Below are 13,417 nucleotides of genomic sequence, written 5' to 3' on the forward strand. Positions count from 1 at the left end.
GTATTTAATACTGGCGACAAGGAGTAGGGAAGTCTCCACGTTCTCGTATCCTGTCTAACAAATTAGTCTTTTGATTAAGAAATGTCTGCTATTCCAAGTTTCACTCCTTTCTCCGCTCATAAGGAGTCATAGGAAGCATTTTTGGAGAGGTTTGAATGTTTTTTACTGGCCCATGATTTCGCTGAGGTGACAAAAGATAGGAAGAGAGGATTTTTCCTCAATGCATGTGGACCTGAAATGTTCAGTATGGCCAGGATGCTATCAGCTCCAATGCCTGTGAATACCGTTCCGTGGGATGTGCTAATAACTAAATTAAAACACTATTACTCCCCTGCACCATCTAAAATAGCTCGCAGGCATGCTTTTAGGCAATGTATGCAGCGAGAAGATGAATCTGTCTGCCAATATATGGCTACCCTTTGCCAAGAGGCAATTCCTTCCAATTTCAAAGAGCTAGACGATGCCCTGTTACAGCAATTTGTGTGTGGGGTTAGAGATATTAGATTTCAGCGCCGGCTCTTGGCTAAATCAGAGTTAACGTTACAAGCCGCTGTGGATGAGGCTAGAGCCGCGGAGCTTGCTGAAAAGTCTACCGCTCAGATTCACACAAAACTTAATGGCGCTAATCCTCAGTTTAATTCTTCCTCAGTCACCCACCAAGTTGGCCAGGACTATGACGACTCGAATGATTGTGAACAAATTGGCTGTATACAATCAAAAATTTACCTCAGGACCGAGCCTGCCAAAATGCAAGGTGTGGGCTGCCTGAGCTGTGGAGGCAAACACCTCTGCTCTACCTGCCATTTTAAACAGGCGGTCTGCAGGTGTTGAGGCCGCCTCAGCCACATAGCTGCTGTGTGCCGCGCAAATTTGACAGATCAGGTTTGTCAGGGGGACCGAGCTCCTGGCAAAAGGCTAGCTAAGTCTCAACATTCTTTTAGTCCTCCTCTGTTCTGCTTTGACTGTGGAACAAGACACCAATGACTGGAACATCCAATCGGCATCCGAACAAGATCCAAAAACCTCCAAATTCTTCATTACTCTTTGCGTTGAGGGGAGACTTTGCCGAGTGGAGATCGACACCGGCTCCGCTAAATCAATTATATCCTGGCCTTCCCTGCAAGAATTACTGCCTTCAATTACCAGAGATGAACTCCAAGGCTGTACCTGCCGCCTGCGCAACTATCAAGGGAACTTGATTCCCGTCTTAGGTCTAGCATTGGTCCTCATCGAATACAAGTCTGTTAAAACAAAACTGCCCCTTGTCGTGGTAGCCAAACCACTGGCTACACTGCTTGGTCTCGACTGGTTCCAGCCTCTTGGACTGTCCATTGATGGCGGGAACTCTGTTTCCAGCACAAATGACTTTGAGAACTTAACAATAGAATTTGCTGATTTATTTGACAATACCTTGGATAACTACAGGGGCACCCCTATTTCTTTGAATCTGGACCCTAATGTTCCCCAAAAAGGTTAAAGCCCAGAAGGATTCCTTTTCCTCTCAAAGCCAGGGTCGAGGCCGCGCTTGACAAATTGGTAGCGCAAGGAATCCTTGAACCCGTTGATTATTCGCGATGGGAAACCCCCATTGTTACCCCTATTAAAGCTGATGGGTCTATTCGGATATGTGGAGACTATAAATCAACCATTAATAAGGTTCTGAATTTGCACCCATATCCTGTTCTGGTAGTGCAACACTTATTGCACTTGCTGGGGCATGGGTGTATTTTTGCCAAATTAAATATGGTCCAGGCTTATCAGCAATTGCCTGTGGATCAGGCTTCTGCTGATGCCCAAACTATTGTTACTCATAAGGGGGCTTTTTGTTGCAAACAGCTTCAATTTGGAGTTTCTGTAGCTCCAGGATTATTTCAAAGTCTCATGGAGCGGATGCTCCACGGACTGGATGGGGTGGTTCCGTATTTTGACGATGTGTTGATTGCGGCCACTAGCAGGGCGGATCTTGTCGTCAAAGTGCGGAATGTTCTATTAAGGTTTAGAGCAGCAGGTCTTAGACTTAAGCACAGTAAATGCCACCTAGGAGTTTTTTTAGATTTTTAGATTTTATTTATTATTTATAGGCCGCCCTTTTCCCTGAGGGGACTCAGGGCGGCTTACAATTCATGGGAGGGGGTGTGCAAGACAAAACATAAGACAATACGTGAATAAAAAAATAAACAATAAAACACAACTTTCATTCAACATTCGGGTGGGGCGGATTAGAATCTTTATCCCCAGGCCTGACGGGATAGCCAGATCTTAAGGGCTGTGCGGAAGGTCTGGACGGTGGTGAGGGTGCGAATCTCCACGGGGAGATCGTTCCAAAGGGTCGGAGCTACTACTGAAAAGGCTCTCCTCCGCGTAGTCGCCAGTCGGCACTGACTGGCGGATGGAACTCGGAGGAGGCCTAATCTGTGCGATCTAATAGGTCGAAGGGAGGTAATTGGCAGGAGGCGGTCTCTCAAGTACTCAGATCCACTACCATGGAGGGCTTTATGGGTGGTAAGTAGCACCTTGAAGCGCACCCGGAGATCAACAGGTAGCCAGCGCAGCTCACGGAGGATAGGTGTTATGTGGGCGAACCGCGGTGCGCCCACTATCACTCGCGCGGCCGCATTCTGGACTAGCTGAAGTCGCCGGATGCTCTTCAAGGGCAGCCCCATGTAGAGCACATTGCAGTATTCCAGCCTAGAGGTCACAAGGGCTCGAGTGACTGTTGTGAGGGCCTCCCGATTCAGGTAGGGTCGCAACTGGCGCACCAGGCGAACCTTGGCAAATGCCCCCCTGGTCACAGCCGACAGGTGATGGTCAAAGGTCAGCTGTGGGTCCAGGAGGACTCCCAAGTTGCGAACCCTATCTGAGTTCCCTCCGTTGAATTTTGGGGATTTTTGATTGATGGTAAGGGAATCCATCCCACGCCTAGCAAACTTGACACTATCCATCAGGCTCCAACGCCCCAGTCAAAAGCTGACTTGCAAGCCTTTTTGGGTCTGCTGACTTTCTATGCAGTGTTTTTGCCGCACAAAGTGTCTTGCCAGAGCTCTTGCATAGGCTCCTAGATAACTCAGCTGCATGGCAGTGGGGGCCGAGGGAAGCTGAAGCGTTCGAGAACATTAAGCATCTCCTCACTTCCTCAGCTGTTCTAGTATAATACCATGCTGATCTTCCATTGACACTAACATGTGATGCCTCCCCCTATGGGATTGGGGCTGTTCTGGCTCATGTACAACCTTCTGGTCAGGAAGCCCCTATTGCTTATTTTTCCTGAACCTTAGCGCCTACGGAATGTAATTACAATCAGGTTGATAAGGAGGCATTGGCGGCCATAGCAGGGGTTAAACGTTTCCATTACTACCTATACGGCTGCCACTTCCTCCTGGTGACAGATCACAAACCTCTACTGGGGATTTTATCTGGTGATCGTCCTACTCCCCCTATCCTTTCTCCAAGGATGCTGAGATGGTCCGAATTTTTGGCCGCTTATTCCTATTGGTTGGAGCATCGCCCAGGTAAGCACATAGGGCATGCTGATGCGTTGAGTCGCTGTCCATTGCCGTTAAAGGCCCAGGCTCCGATGTGTAATGTTATAGCAGTCGGTGAGCTTAATTTACCGCTGACCTACACTGATATTGCTGCTTATTCCTGACGTGATCCGATCCTCACTAAGATTTTGGACTGGGTTTGCAGGGGATGGCCTGTTGAGGGTTTAAATGACCAGTTTGTTCCTTACGGGAGTTGGCGGGTGGAACTGTCAATACTCCAGGGGTATTTGCTATGGGGGAATCGGGTCATGATTCCCATAGCTCTTCGCAACCAGGTGTTACAGCGGCTGCATGAGGGTGACCCAGGAATCGTTTACATGAAAGCCCTTGGACACAGTTATGTGTAGTGGCTGGGAATGGATGAGGCCATTAAAGTGTGGGTGGGGCAGTGTCCTGAATGTCAAGCCGCCCAGCCAGCTCAGGTGACTGCGGAAACCAGAGAATGGGAGATTCTTAAGGAGCCCTGGTCAAGGTTACACCTTGATTTTGTTGGCCCTATTCAGGGTACTCAAATTATGGTAATTGTAGAAGCTTACTCAAAGTGGGTAGAGGTAGTACCTATGACCACTATGACCGCCGAGGCTTCCATTAAGGTTCTGAAATGACTGTTTGCATGCCATGGGCTACCGGACATAGTAATCTCGGCTAATGGGCCCCAATGGACCTCGGCCATTTTCCAGTCATTTTTAGCTGTTTTGGGGATCCGGCAGGTTCTAATGGCCCCTTTCCACCCGGCCAGCAACGGCCGAGTGGAACAGGCGGTCTGTTTGGTTAAAGAAGCCTTGGGGAGGATGACCTCTGGCAATATACAAGACAAAATCTGCCAATATTTAATTTACCAACATTCCATCCCATGTCCGGTCACTAATCAAAGTCCTGCTGAACTTTTGATGGGCAGGAAGCTCCGGACTACCCTTGACAGGTTGCACCCACAATACAACAATGTCCCTGCGCTACCGGGGGCTTACCCAACAAGGGAATTCATTAGTGGTGACAGGGTTTTGCACATAATTTTGGGGGACAACTAAAGTGGGTTCCAACTACCGTTATCGAAGTAACAGGGCCCTGTTCTTACAGAGTCCTTCTGAACGATGGGCGGCAATGGCAGCGTCATAGTGATCACCTGCGCCGCCACGAGGCCCGAGGGAACAGTGTAATGATGAGCTCCATCAGAACAATGAAAGACTTTATGCCACCTGCCGGCCTAGCCCAGCTACAACTCTCATTCCCTGCGCGTTTCTGACTGTTGATCCGGCGCTGATTAACTTACCTGTGGAGCAACTACCTCCTCCCAGGGCGGAGCCAACATGGCTACCTGATGAGCATCATGTTCCGGAAGACCAAAAAATACCAGCTCCTCTTCCATGGGCTCCAATGCAAGGCGTCGTTCCGAGCAAATCCAGAGACGGCTGGCCTATCTATCCAACTACGCCTGTGCAAGCTTGGGGGAAAGAGGTGTTGTGTCCGAGCCATGGTGAACACGCAGCGTCAATCAGCACCAGCGAGTGCCAGAATTGGCTGGTTCGCCTGGGCGTCATCAGCGGGAGATAATATTGTGATTGGTTGCCAGTTTGACAGCCGCACTATAAATAGCTGTCAAACCGAAGTTCTCTGTTCTCTTCACATTAGATTGTTGTAGTTAACCAAAAAGGGTGTTGTTCCAGAAAGGTCGCCTCAGTCTTTTCACGTTACGCTGAGTATTTAGTACTATTTTACATCGGTTTCTGGGTGACTAGCCAACTCTTTGCACCATTAATTTTTTTACAAGCTCACTAAATGAAAGAACAGGAAAAAAAACGCAATCAACTTGATAGCAATTACATAACACACTGTCAAATGTCCTCCTCTCAGCTTCAATACATAACATCAATAACTGAATTCTACTGTGATCTAATTGGCTCATTGCCAAAACAAGAAGACACCCGATTGGGTCTCTAAACACTCATGCTCATTGGTTACAATCAGATGAAGGAAAGCTACTGAATATCAACCTAAGCAAGTTTGTGCTTCCTTTTTCTGGTTATTTGGCTATAATGTTTCATAGAATATAGATAATTGAATGAACTTTGCTGCATTACATTCTTGATTAAATTATCTTTCCATTGATATATAATTTTATGGTACTGCTAAAAAAGTATTCTTATTAGCCATCAGCCCTCAAAAATACACTTTTCTCACAAAGTTTCCACAATTTTGGCCACCGCTATATGTGTATTTGCCTGGAGGAAAGGAAGGCTAAATTAATCAACTCAGGGAATTGTTGGCCTGGGTATGACATTTATAAATAAAATCTTCAGAACTTGGGTGGTCATCTATCAGAGATGGGATAGTGCAGTATTGGCGAACCTTTTTGGCACCGCGTACTGAAACGGGAGCATGCACGCCGGAAACCAGAAGAGCAGCTGCCTGGTGCACATGCACATCTGTGCGGCTGCTCTTCCGGTTTCCGGCATGTGCATGTGCAACGGGCACCTGGTCTTCCAGTTTCTGGCACTCCCAATGTGTGAAGACCAGCTGGTTGGCAAGCTGGAACCCAGAAGAGCAATGGAGAGATGGCTCTGCATGTCACTTCTGGCACGCATGTCGTAGGTTCGCCATCACAGGGATAGTGGATCCTGCCCTGAATGGAGGGTTAGACATGACCTTTATGGTCCCAACTCCATGGTTCTTGCATGCAAAAGCATAAGTAAACACATCTCCACCATCTCACACCCAACCATCTTGCATCTGTGATTTTCTCTGCTCCTTTCAGGAGCAGATTTCCTGGGGTATTTTTATTCCTTGAGAACAAAGCAACAAGAGTCTATAATGGGATATTTTCCCCACCTTTCCCCCACCCACCCACCCTGTTGCATATCCACCCACTGAAGAAGTAACTGAGTCCCACCCTTACCAGACTCTGCAACGCCTCCCCACGCACAGCAATTAGTTTTCCAAACACTTCCCCTTTCTCTCTTCTTCAGAACATTATTTTTTCTATGTTCGCACCTTTTGTTCTGCCTAGGATTTAGATTATGTTTTTAATGCTGCCTTGTGACTTGCTTTATCTCTCTGTGTGTAATCTTTCACACTACCCCATGATTTGTGTTGTATTTCCTTGCTGTCTCACACCTTCCCTTTTTCCATTTATTTTCTCCTACCATGTAATCTTTCTTTGCCCTCTCCCCCTCCCCACTTTAAAATATATTCTATCTGCTTCTCCCTCTTAACTCTTCAGATCTAATTTTACACTGTTCTCCTGCAGCCCTGGCTTTGTAAATTGCTTTTAGCAGTTATCTGCAACAAATCCTGATGTGGTCTGGATCTGGAAGAAACACTAAAAAGGCTGCCTGAATGCCCCTTCTTCAAGAGAAGTGGTATGTGTGTGAGGGGTGGGGGAGTGAACCATTGATAAAGCCCCAAGTGATTGGGTGAGTAATCAGTAGACATTCATACCTGTATAGTTCCTTTCCTATGGGGCAGCCCCATTTCAGAAAGGAAGAAGAGTCTGCATATCTAGCAATTGTTCAAATTTGATCAGATCAAATCAATTCAGTGCAAGATTGTCACCTTTAAAAGCCCTAGATGCATAGGGCCAGGTTATTTAGAGGAACATATTTTATTTATTCATTTGTTTGTTTTGTCATGCATGTATAAGATAATAGATATAAGTACATACAAGATTATGAATACATGAAATGGATACAAATAAATGGGGTTGTTAGGACAGGGACGGTAGGCACTCTGGTGCGCTTATGCACACCCCTTACAAACCTGTTAGGAATGGGGTGAGGTAGACCGGTCAACAGTAGACGGTCTAAGATTAAAGTTTTGGGGGTTTGGGGAAGAAACTATTGAGTCAGGTAGAGCATTCCACTGTTGTTGAAGTGGTATTTTCTGCAACTGAATTTTGTACAGTTTAACTTAAGTTTGTATTTATTGTGTGCTTGTGTATTGTTGTGGTTCAAGCTGAAGCAGTCATTGACAGGTAGAACATTGTAGTAGATAATTTTATGTACTACGCTTAGGTCAGACTGAAGGTGATGTAGTTCTAAGTTGTCTATGCCCAAAGTTTCAAGCCTGATGGCATAAGGTATTCTTTTGCGAGAGTGGAGTGGAGGACTCTCCTCGTGAAATATCTCTGGACTTGCTCAATTGTATTAATGTCCGATATGCAGTGCAGGTTCCAGACAGATGAGCTGTATTCGAGAATTGGTCTAGCAAATACAGTTGCAAGAAAAAGTATGTGAACCCCTTGGGATTATGTGGAATTTTGAATGAATTGGTCATAAAATGTGCTCTGAACTTCATCTAAGTCACAACAATAGAAAAACACAGTCTGCTGAAAATAATACTACACAAACATTAGATGTTGCCATGGTTTAATTGCACATAACATGTAAACATTCACAGTACAGGGAGGAAAAAAGAATGTGAACCCTTGGACTTAATAACTGGTTGATCCTCCTTTGGCAGCAATAACCTCAACCAAACGTTTCTTGTAGTTGCAGATCAGACCTGCACAACGATCTGGAGTAATTGTGGACCACTCCTCTTCACAAAACTTTTTCAGTGTAGCAATATTCTTGGGATGTCTGGTGTGAATCGCTCTCTTAAGGTCATGCCACAGCATTTCAATCGGGTTGAGGTCAGGACTCTGACTGGGCCACTCCAGAGGGCTTATTCTGTGCTGTTGAAGCCATTTTTGTGTTGACATACTTGTATGCTTTGGGTCATTGTCCTGTTGCATCACCCATCCCCTGCGGAGCTTCAGTTGGCAGACAGATGGTCGTACGTTTTCCTGCAAAATGTCTTGATAAACTCTGGAATTCATTTCCCCATCAATGACAACAATCCGTCCAGGCCCTGAGGCAGCAAAGCAGCCCCAAACCATGATGCTCCCTCCTCCATGTTTTACAGTGGGGATGAGGTTTTGATGTTGATGTGCTGTGCCTTTTTTTCTCCACACATAGTATTGTGAGTTTTTCCCAAACAACTCAATTTTGGTTTCATCTGTCCACAGTATATTTTGCCAGTAGTGCTGTGGAACATCCAGGTGCTCTTTTGCAAATTTCAAACGTGCTGCAATGTTTTTGGGGTTTTTTGGACAGCAATGGCTTCCTCCGTGGTGTCCTCCCACGTACTCCATTCTTGTTTAATGTTTTCCTTATTGTAGATGTGTCAACAAAAATGTTAGCATGTGCCAGAGATTTCTATAGGTCTTTAGCTGACACTCTAGGATTCTTCTTTACCTCATGAAGCATTCTGCACTGTGCTCTTGCAGTCATTTTTACAGGACGACCACACCTAGGGAGAGTAGCAAGAGTGCTAAACTTTCTCCATTTGTGGACAGTCTGTCTTACCATGGACACATGAACATCAAGGCTTTTGGAGATACTTTTGTAACCCTTTCCAGCTTCATGCAAGTCAACAATTCTTGATCGTAGGTCTTCTAAGAGCTCTTTTCTGCGAGGCATGGTCCACATCAGACAGTGCTTCTTGAAACCAGTAAACCCACAACAGGTGTGTGTTTTTAAAGGGCAGAACAGCTGTCAGCAACACTTCCAATATCATCACACTGATTGGAGTTAAGGTTGGCTCACTCCTGGCTCCAATTAGCTCTTGGAGATGTCATTAGGCTAGGGGCTCACATACTTTTTCCTCCCTGCACTGTGAATGTTTACATGTTATGTGCAATTAAACCATGGCAACATCTAATGTTTGTGTAGTATTATTTTCAGCAGACTGTGTTTGTCTATTGTTGTGACTTAGGTGAAGTTCAGAGCACATTTTATGACCAATTCATGCAAAACTCCATGTAATCCCAAGGGGTTCACATACTTTTTCTTGCAACTGTATTTTGTATGCTTTGGTTAGTAGTAAAGTGTTACCAGAGAAGAAGCTACACAGGAGTAGTTTTACAACTCTTAGTGCCTATTTGGTAATGTTGTTATAGTGGGCTCTGGCACTTTGATCATTAGAGATGAGTAATCCAGTTACATCTACTTGACACATTAGATTGAGGAGATAGGGTGTATTATGGATCGTTTCAGTAAGGAGCTTTATATAGTGGGACCTAGAAAAAGGGCCTTCTCTGCAGTGGCTCCCTCCCTGTGGAACATTATCACTGCAGAGAACATTGGCCTAACCCTGAAACTCTTTCGAAACTCTTGGTTTTGCCAGTGGGCCTAGGGACTTCAAGGTGATCCATAGCCCATCAAGTGGTTTGTTTGTTTGATTGTTGTTACTGGCATGGGTGGGTGGATAGGAGTTTACTGTGTTTTATTTCTTTAATTTAGCCAGACTCACCATGAGGCAGTTGGGTGGCCATATACATTTTTAAAATCAGGGGTCCCCAATCTGTGGACTGCAGCTCACTATCAGGCCGTGGACTATTCACAACTGGGCTATGTGAGGGGTGGGCTGGTGCATGCAAGCATGCAGCCTGACTCACACAAGCAGCGGGTCCTGGTGCTCACAACCCCACTGCTGCTCGTGGCGGATGTATGTGCCCTGCTGCTCACACAAATGAAGCTTTGGATGCACCCGCTTGCCTCTTGCACAAAACCATCCCCTCCCACCCTCCTGCACCAGTCCATCAACACTGTTCTAAAAAATTTTTTTTTGAAATGTTAACATACAAGGATATTCCTGGATTTTCATATTCCTACCAACCTCTCCAATTGGGATTAACTGAATGATGGCAAACGTATGACATGTATGTCAAAAGTGACGTACCATAATGTTTTGCTGACATGCCAGTGTTCACCAACACTTGATAGGAATTCTCTAAAGCAGTGGTAGTCAACCTGGTCCCTACCGCCCACTAGTGGGCGTTCCAGCTTTCATGGTGGGCGGTAAGGGTTTGCTGTAACTCTGCTTTATAAATTTTATAAAGTAAAGTTGCTTTCCTACTTAATAAATCATCATTACTGTGGAACTGGTGGGCGGTTAAAATTTTTTACTACTAACAGAGATACAAAAGTGGGCGGTAGGTATAAAAAGGTTGACTACCCTTGCTCTAAAGCATGCCCCATTCTTGCACAATTTTGGGAGGCTGAGGAGGAATGCAGTGTGCTCTCGTGCAGCCTCCAGAACCTCCAAGAAGGAGTTTGTGTTATTTGTATTTCATTTTTGAAATTTGATGACAAGACATTCCTAGAGCTCTTAAGATTTACTTCCAGTTGATGTCCAGGAAGTATAGTATCAAGATCATGTGAAACAATGGGTAGAAACCATTTGTAGGTAGAAACTATCCATCCAAGAAGAGAAGCAACCTAGAATTAAGGAGAAATTTTCTAACCGTGAGAACAATCAACCCAATAGAACAGCTTGTCTTCAGAAGTTGTGGGTGCTTCAATCACTGGAGGCTTTCAGAAAGAGACTAGACAACCATTTGTATGAAATGATATAGGGTGACAAACTCGATTTCATTGAGGGCTGCATCAGGGTTTTGTTTGACCTGGGCAGCCGGGTGGGTGTGGCCAGTTCAATGTCAATTGTGTTGGGGATGCTTGAGATGGCCCGAGTGCTCTGCCAGTGAAAACGGAGCTTGGGAGGATACGACGGCCTCTTGCAACCTCTGCCAGTGAAAACAGTGCTCAGGAGGGCCACACATGGCCCTCCCGAGCACCGTTTTCACTGGCAGAGGGTTGCAGTGTTGTGTCTGATGTGTCAATCAGGACTGCGGATGACTCCTATTGGCTGAGAAATGGGGAGTGTGCAGGCAGGAAAAGTTTGTGTTCTCATTGGTTGCCGGTTTGACAGGAGCTATATAAATAGCTGTCAAAGCGGAGAGTTCTGTTCTGTTCATTCTAGTTGGTTAGGATTAAAGAGTTGTTGATTTGAGCCTTTGCCTCAGCCAGTTATTCCTCCACGGTGAATACACAAAACTGGCGACGAGGGTGGGATATTAATTCCCACAGCCACCATAACTAGCTCCATCAGTCTCAGCCGCAACATGTCAGTTATACCTAGCTTTGTGCCATTCAGCACAGAGAGAGAATCCTGGGATGCATTTATTGAGCGATTTGAATGCTTCATAATCGCTAGTGATTTTACTGAGGTAAATGTGAAAGGAAGAAAGGATTTTTCCTTAGTGCTTGCAGCCAGGATATGTTTGGCACAGCTAGGGCGCTCGCGGCTCCTATGCCAGTGAGTACAGTGCTATGGGAACTGCTGTTAACCAAATTAAAGAATCACTATGCCCCAACCCCTTCGAAGATCGCGAGAAGGCATGCCTTTAGACAGTGTATCCAGAGAGAGGGTGAGTCGATCAGACAGTATGTGGCCTCATTACCTAAAGAAGCAATCAATTGCCAGTTCCCTGAATTAGATGACGCAGTAGTGGAACAATTTGTATGTGGCATTAGGGACTTGAAACTACAACGGAGGCTATTGGCTAAATCTGAGCTCACCCTCCAAATTGCAATAGATGAGGCAAGGGTCATTGAAATGGCTGAGAGATCTATGGCTCAGATTCAGTGTTACATGGCGGCCACTACCTCAGGGCCCCAATCAGCTTCGGTCAACCAGCAAGAAAGCTGAGGGGGAGCTATTAAATGACTATGAGGAGATTGCCCACCTGAAAACCAGAGTAACTGGGAATGGTTGGCTCACCAAATTACTGCAGAATGGGTGCCTCAGTTGCGACAGCAATCACAATAGATCAAATTGCCATTTTAAAATAGCCATCTGCCGCCGTTGCGGGAAAAAAGGCCATTTGATGAACGTATGCCGGGCCATCCTGATGGGGCCAGGATAAGGACGCGATGCCTATGTGGAAAGGAAGAGTGTGGGCCAACCGAGAGCAGCCTGCGCCATGATGAACGACGATATTCCACAAGAAATGTGGGATGTGCGGTCAGTGGAAGAGCGCTCGCAGAAATAAATAAAAAAATCCTCACGGTGCAGATTGAAGGATCTCCATGCAAGATGGAGATCAATTCCAGTTCTACGAAAACATCGTCTCCTGATCTATACTAAAGAAACTGATGCTGGCTATTACTAAAGACTCATTATTGCCTTGCAGCTGCCAGCTCCGCAATTACCAAGACAACATGATTCCGGTGCTGGGTAAGATCTTGGTGTTAGTGCAGTTGAACGATTTCCGAAGCCACCTGCAGCTCATCGTGGTAGCCAACCCGCTGGCTAGCCTTTTGGGCATTGACTGGTTTGAGCCTCTAGGCCTAACTATTGCTGGTATTCATGCAGCGACTGTCGATTATGACTTTGACAAACTGTCCAAAGAGTTTGCAGGTGTGTTTGAGGGGATTCTGGGTAATTATGCTGAATTTGGACCCCACTGTTGCCCCTATTCACTTGAAAGCTCGCAGAGTTCCTTTCGCGCTTAGGGCAAAAGTGAAGGAAGAATTAAATAAATTGATCAGCCAAGAGATCCTGGAACCCATTGATCATTCACAGTGGGAGACTCCTAGAGTCACCCCTGTGAAGGCCGACGGGTCCATTAGGATCTGTGCGGATTACCGCTCAACTTTGAATAAGGCATTACAAGCTAATCCGTACCCTGTTCCAGTAGTCCAACATGTACTGCATTCATTGGGACACGGACGGATTTTTGCTAAATTGGACATGGCACAGGCTTATCAACAGTTACCTGTTGATGAGTCTGCTACCAATGCCCAAACAATTGTAACACACAAGGGAGCCTTCAGATGCTGTAGACTCCAGTTCGGAGTCTGCGTGGCTCCAGGTATATTTCAAGGTTTAATGGAACATCTGCTCCAAGGCCTTGACGGGGTGGTTCCGTATTTTGACGACATACTGCTGGCTGCTAATGATAAAGCAGACCTTGTCCTCAAATTACGGGCTGTTTTGCTGCACTTCAGAGAAGATGGGTTGTGCCTTAAGAAGAGTAAGTGTCACTTGAGGGTACC

The sequence above is a fragment of the Thamnophis elegans genome, chromosome Z (genome assembly GCF_009769535.1).
Source record: "Thamnophis elegans isolate rThaEle1 chromosome Z, rThaEle1.pri, whole genome shotgun sequence".
Taxonomy (NCBI): Eukaryota; Metazoa; Chordata; class Lepidosauria; order Squamata; family Colubridae; genus Thamnophis; species Thamnophis elegans.